Consider the following 6,980-nt stretch of genomic DNA (forward strand, 5'->3'; position numbering starts at 1 on the left):
GCTGTCATTTGGCAATGTGGGTGGCAGCGAAATGCTCACATCGTTCCAGAGCTGATGTACCCTTAAGGTTTCGTGAATCTTCGATAGCGCAGTGACATGCAGGAACTGAAAGGAATTAATCACTTAGAATGTTCTCCTCGGCGCTTGCGGCCGCATTTTTATTTGTTAATAAACAATGGCAGCCGTTTAAGTTACGCAACGCCTGCGTAGTGTAGTGTAAACCGCTTTTAGTTACGTAGAAATTTATACGTACTTCAAACATAGTATAAAGATATTTAACCTGCTCAGTTTGATTCGGTGGTTTTATAGACAACCAAAAGTATCTACCTGCTGCAGAGCAAGATTAAATGAATGATTAGTCAAAACGTTCTAGCGCGAACATGCAGGCAATTGTCTCTAACGTTATCTTAGTATTTGATATTTATCTGAAAATAGGAGTACCCTATAATTTCGAAATCCTTTTTTTAGTAGCACGCGTAGGGGCACAAAAAATTATTGTAACGCGATCTGCTCATTTGCCGCTTGTTTCAGTTTGTTTCGGTTGGCTTTGTAGCTGATGTGTCAATTTATAATTAGATAGTACTCAACTTTTCCGTGCACTTTTTCTGTTTCTTTCTCCGAAACCTCGTTTTAAAAGAACGCAAGGAGAATGAACTACGCACTCCTTTTGTAAAATATTGGCGAAATTGTATGTTTTTAATAAGAAAAGTGAGATTTTCGAAAGGTCTGTATAACACTTATTATATACATGCCTTTCGTAAATTATTATAGTTGTCATTTATTTTGTAAGCAAAAGGAAAATATTTAAATAGGTAGTTTTTGGACACGGTCTGGTGAAGGGCTCTGTATATATTGGGATCAACCAGACACCTTTAACGCACATGAAATGCACCGTGTCCGAGCGTCTTAGCATTCTGTGCAAATCGTAATGCGATCACCGTGGCCGCAATCGCCGTGGCCGCAACCGAACTCGCAGCCTCGGGCTCAGAACCTAAAGCCATAGCCACTGAGCTGCTGCGGCGTGTGAAAAGGGTATTTTTCATGCAGATTGTAGCAGGTGCGCATTTGAAGTGAAATTTGCCCTGATTCAGAAATTGGACCGGGGACAAACGCCTACGCAGTGAGGCCCCTCCACATTTTGGTTTAACGAGCATGCTAGCAGATCGCGGAACGAGACTGAAGCAAACAACTTTTTTATTTTCATAAACCATCTCTTAAATTGCGGATTTGCGTAAAACTGATTTGTCATATCAGTGTCCCTGTACTCAGAGCTCCAAATCACTTCCCCTCGCACTGCAGTCATCGAATTATCTGGTTAACCTAGGTCGTAGAGTCATCACTCTGAAAATGCCCCGATCGCGCGTTCTAATGCTCAACCAGCACCAATTTTACATCAGCTATGACGCTTTCTTCCTGACCAAACGGTGCGTGTTTATTGTATAGTTTTGAAAAGCTGGTGAAGTACTTTATTGTTCATATTACCCTTTATTACCCTTTCACGAGGATTTCTAGTTTCGGCGTGTGGGATGAACTAATTTTTTAACGTTGTGTAAAGTAGACAGAAAAGATGCTAGGTATATTAGCGACAGGGACAATTTTGGTTCTGCGAGCAATCGGTTTTATGTTCTCAATATGATGAACAGCAAACTAGCTGTAGTACATGTCCTTACTGGCGTCATATCTCGCACATGTTCTAAATAAACACTTCGGTGCTTTCTGTGCAGCACGACGTAACTGCGAAGTCCATATGTGGGACACCCCATGGGCAAAGGCGCAAAAAAACGGCGGCTCATCTGCTGTTGCATGTGTCCAAAAGTTTTACGAGATTTGCGGACATACATCAACACAGATTGTGATCTTCTCTGAGGAGTGTCAAAATGCTGGGATAAAAGAGCAGGCACAAGGACGGCTTCTGGAATCTGAAACATGACGTGACACGCAGAGGTTTTTATGTACTGCTCATGTGTGTTTGAGCAGCTAACAGAAATAAAGCTTACTCTAACGAATTATTTGGTGATGTTATCTCACATTTCTTGCTCTCAACACTGATAAATTTAGTATCAAACGCTTAAGAACGTATTTCGTTCTCTCGTTTTTTACTAACTGCGTGGTATCCACGCCTGAGGTGCCACACATATCAAGGTGAAGGTGCTATTTTTTTTTTATTATGGTTTCTGTACTTGTCCACTACTATGGCAACATTAACATATGTATCTGCGTTGCGTGATAGCGCTTTCAATAAGGGAACAGTAAGATATCACGCTTTCTAATTAAATGTTAAACTTGTAAGTCATTTTGACGCAGACAAGATGTACCTTACTTTGTACGTAAAAGTAAACCAGCAATTTATCCACTTAAGCCTTCTTCAACGCCTAGGCTGCAAATGATGATGCTAATCGCGATAGAAATTCATTTTGCCCCTTGTGTATTATGATGGCAAATATCCACACAGCCTATGTGACCTATTTCCGTGTTGTCACACACAAGCGATGATCCTACCTATTTTTCGTTATGTTGTAAATTTTCATATGCTTGTAATAATATCATCCCCATTTCCCCAATACTTTGATCATCTTTTGGATGCCCCCAACGAAGACTAATTGTGATTGCCGTCACCTCCCAACACCAATGCTTCTGGATGGTGGAGGGTTCTTAAGGTTAGAGCAGGTTCAACATCTTTCCGTTGTACTACTTGATCTGTGACATCTAGAGATTTCTTCTGGACATGATAGAATGTCTCCTAATGTTGGGAGTATTTTCCCTGTAGAGGGAAATAGAGTCAGAAGCCATGGACAGAAGACGATGAAGTCCGGCGCCCGGAGAGCGCGAGCTAGAGACCGACGCTCTCGGGCCACCGCTGTTGTTGCGAAGCCTTAATTCTAAATAAAGCCGCTTGAAGTTTAGTGCAGGTGCTGGGTAATCTTCCAGTCTCAACCTAGAACTGCTAAGCTGCACCTGCACCTTACCTCCAGCGTCAACGATGTCGTAAGAAACCACGACACAAGGCTCCCAGACACAAGCCACCGCCTGTTCTAGCGTGCTGCCTCAGCGTCTCCAAAGGACATTCAGGGGGACCGACGACCAAGACGTCGAGGACTGGTTGGCAACATACCAAAGCGTGGGGGCAGTCAACAAATAGGATGATGCGACTGCGCTGACAAAATGAACGTTTTACTTGCCTGGCGTCGCCAGTGTCTGGTTCCGCAATCCCGAAGCGGCGAATAATAACGGCTTCGTTCAAGGCAACTAATTCGGAAATCTTCGGACGCTCCGGGGTAAGCAAGCTCCGCCCAGAACAGCGACTTCGTGAACGCTGTCAACAAACCTCTGAGAGCTTTAAGACCTTTATTGAAGGCGTGGTTGGCTCGTCTAAGCATCTAAACCCGTCGATGCACGAGTCGGATAAGATCAGGCACATCCTCAAAGGAAGAGCCGATGACGCTTTTATAATGTTGTTGGCGAAAGACCCGCAAACCATCGCACATGTCAGCTTGTGTCAGAGTTCTGACGACTTGTGCAAGCAACGCGCCCAAACATGAGTGCCTCTTCAACAGAACGACTCGATCGCGGCCTTCACTCTGGACGACCAGAATACCCTGTTACCTCAGATCAACCGGTTTGCGCGTGAGTCGGTCGGACGACAGCTCACCAAGCAGTTCTGTCACCAACGGTTCTGTTAAACCAACCCGTCCCCACGTTTTAGAATCGATGGCTAACTGCGGACAATTGCACTATATGTTATTCCTGAGAATATGCAGGACGTGTGGCACACTTCTGTCGCCGTCGCCCTTCTTTTCAGACTGAAGCCATGTGCCCGTCTGCGTACGATCCTAGATACTTTAACGGCACCACACGATTTCAACAATCCTCTTTGCGCGAAAACCTGCCCTAAGTGAGCCGCAGATACCTATGAGCCAGACGTCACCCTCTGTCACCTATGCGCCTTCGTCCCTTCCCTTCTGACGCGGAAAACAAGATGCCCGAGTTGCCGAGCCGAGAACTGCGTCGTCGTCGATATATCCAAGTCTTCGAATTTCCCTAGCCAACCTCGACTGCGATTGCAATGCGAATGGGCTCACAAATGGAAAATCTTACTTACGTGACTTGGACTATGATGAGCTGCAGCATCTCTTAGCGCCTTTGACCTCGTTGCTCTAAGACAAGTGCCTCGTGTGGCACAAGAAAACGTGTGGTGAAGATGGGCTGCGCTTCACTCCTGGCTATTATAAAAGATATATACCCACTACTGAAAAAAGGAATAATGTATTTTTATTACGATAGGAATTATATGAACACTTCAGGCGCATTTCTGCCGTCACCGCCACCATCACCGTGAGGTTTCGTATGAGTGAAAGCGTGTGAGGGCGATCCGCTCATTGCAGTTCAATCTCACGTGCGCGAGCGAGGAGTGCGATCAGGATGCGTGCCCTTTCCTGTCGCGCGCGAGGCAAGGGAGGTGAGGCAAGGGAGGAGGGGCGTTCTTCTCCAGCGGCTGACGGGGTGGCTCGGTGACCTCCTGGCCCCCCGCCGCGTACATAGTGGAGAAAACTGCGGGGTCTTCTACGGCGCTGGCCACGCGAAACGTCGACGCTGTAGGGACACGTGGCCGGCGCTTGTGTCTCTTCAAAGCGATCTGCGACGTGGCCAAAGAGCGCGCCCGCGCGGGCCTAATCTGCAGAGTGATCTGCAAAGTTTTCAGAGTGCACGTAGTGCCGGTAGATTCGTATGCCTTGCGCTTCGACGTTTCTTTGCGTCGAAGCGACAGATGCATGAAGGTCAGTTCACTTGCTGCTGCCATGATTCGTCACTCCAGACTTTTAAGAGCGAGTTCCCGCGCTCATCGAGGGAGTTGTGTTCACGTTTACCTGCGCGCGCGTGACACAGTGCTGGTTAATTTACTTAAAACTCATTTGGCGGGCTAGTTTGAATCCATAATACGATGTGTTAGCGCGACTCAACAAGCACCTAGAAAGAAGCAGACAAACAAAGACAGCGTCGTCTCTGTGTGTCTGTTTCTGCCTACATCCGTCTTCTGTCGTGCTTACGCATAATATCATTGTTAAGCTAGTTAGTTAGCGAATCTTTACAACTGTGTACGGCCGATAAAACCACTGTCCTTAGTTCGTACAGCTATCTACTAATTTGCTCTCGCAATCTGTGCTTCGGCATTCAAGCGCAACTGCGAATTTTTCTTAACAAGAAGACGAGTTCATCTGCGGTAGGGAAATTTTGCTAAGCTTTTCTTCAAAATAAGTAAAGATATACAACAAGCCTGATGTTCTTATAGCGGTTTGAGAAAATTATTTGATCATTTCTTTTCTGCCAGCCTTTGCCACAAACATTATAATGCTCATGCCTAATGGTTTTTAGTATGCATTTCATGCATAACGGTTATAAAGACATAAGAAGACTGGAATATGTTTGCTAAGTGCAGCATATTTACTGTGCACCCCAGGCGCGACAGCATCAATAAGTGTCAATTTGAACTTCGAAGACGTCGCTTTAATCTTGGAATATTTCTATCATTGCCTTGGAAATCACACAGACTCTCAACAGAGGGGAAAAAATATGGCGAAGAAAAGCAACCAGACCAGACTGCACCTGTCTCACCTGGTTGTCAGTATTGCCGGTGCATCTCGCTTCATTTTTGCACTGTTTATTTTTTAGCATGAATCACCAATGGGCCCTGGTAGCCACATTGCTTGTAAGTGAACTACATGTAGGACTCTTGAAGCTAACCATACTGTCCCTTGAGTCGGTCTATGTCCAAAAGAAATGAGTCTGACTGGGAAGAAAAAAAATGCTAGAATGATCCAACACGAATGTCGGAAATAATGTGGAGTAAAACTTCGTAGAATATTTGTGTTTAAGCGCATTGTTGTTAGCACTTCCGTTGATGCATATCCTTATGCTGAAGTTCATTGCTGTTCACGTTCGCGTTGATGTACATGCTTACAGAACTGGTGCACGAGTTGCCTATGTCAAGTTCGCATACATTCAAACGAGTGATTTGGATCTGCATAATTTGTTCGTGGCATAGCCATACCTTTCGTGCTCCTGCTGAGCGAGATGTTTTCTTGGCTTCCACTTTCTGCGGAGTCGGAATGCGCCTCGACCTTATGACACACTCCTACACAATGCTAATTGATACAGCACGCATGCACTAAACTGTCCTCGATTGTCAGGTGACTTAGTTCGAGATGATATGAATACGTACGTCAAAACCTACAGAAGATGGAAACAAAGCTTCGTTTAAAAGAAATTAGGTATTGGTACCACTTGTGTCACAGATGCACGTCTACTCTGGGCAATTAGTCAAGAGTGGGCACATACGCAGTTGCGAAACACAGGTGAGGCATGTTTTTTTTTTACTGGGCTACAAAGCAGCCAGCAGCAAGAACGCTCTTTCTGCCTACGCCTACATAGTCCTACGCGTCTACAGGTAAATAACCTAAGTCCCTGCAAAACTAATTCCTTGCCAAACTCCTGTCTTTCATAAGTGTCGTAAATGCCTGTTCATATAACACGACAAGAAATGTTCCGGTTCAACAGTGAAATGTAACTGTGCCTAACGGCTAATTTTTTGCTTTACAACGAGCTCCACGAAGCGGTGCCGCAATTAAGCTCCGCAAACGTTACCAACGTGGGCTGTAGGCTAGCGCGCACAGTACTTCTCGCGATGCAATTCGAGAGCAAAGCGATGCCAGAAACGGTTCTGTTTCACCGCGCTAGTTATCGGACGTTTCCCTCAATAAATCTTTAGGTGAATCAGCGAGTGCTTCGGCTGATGAATACGTTGCATATCCGTGACGACGTAGTGATGTAATCGTAACTGACGACCAACGACGTCTTCAAAAAAGATAGGGCAGAAAAACCTCGACGATGAAGGAAGGCTACGGTAAAGCCTAAGAATTCCATGCTTTCCCGTAATCGAGAGTAGGCTTAAACACGAAATGGATGCCGATAAACGCATTTCGGAG

At 45.3% G+C, this 6,980-nt stretch overlaps 1 long non-coding RNA gene across 1 annotated transcript in view; it reads left to right on the plus strand.

The window, feature by feature from the left end:
• The window catches only part of LOC129384242 (uncharacterized), a 152,744-nt gene extending 150,742 nt beyond the window's left edge, over nucleotides 1–2,002 (plus strand). Inside the window, exon 4 of the long non-coding RNA XR_008611985.2 lies at nucleotides 1,725–2,002. This is a non-coding gene — a long non-coding RNA (uncharacterized lncRNA). The remainder of the gene's footprint in view (nucleotides 1–1,724) is intronic.
• Nucleotides 2,003–6,980: the final 4,978 nt, after the last annotated feature.

The sequence above is a fragment of the Dermacentor andersoni genome, chromosome 8, assembly GCF_023375885.2.
Source record: "Dermacentor andersoni chromosome 8, qqDerAnde1_hic_scaffold, whole genome shotgun sequence".
Lineage (NCBI taxonomy): Eukaryota > Metazoa > Arthropoda > Arachnida > Ixodida > Ixodidae > Dermacentor > Dermacentor andersoni.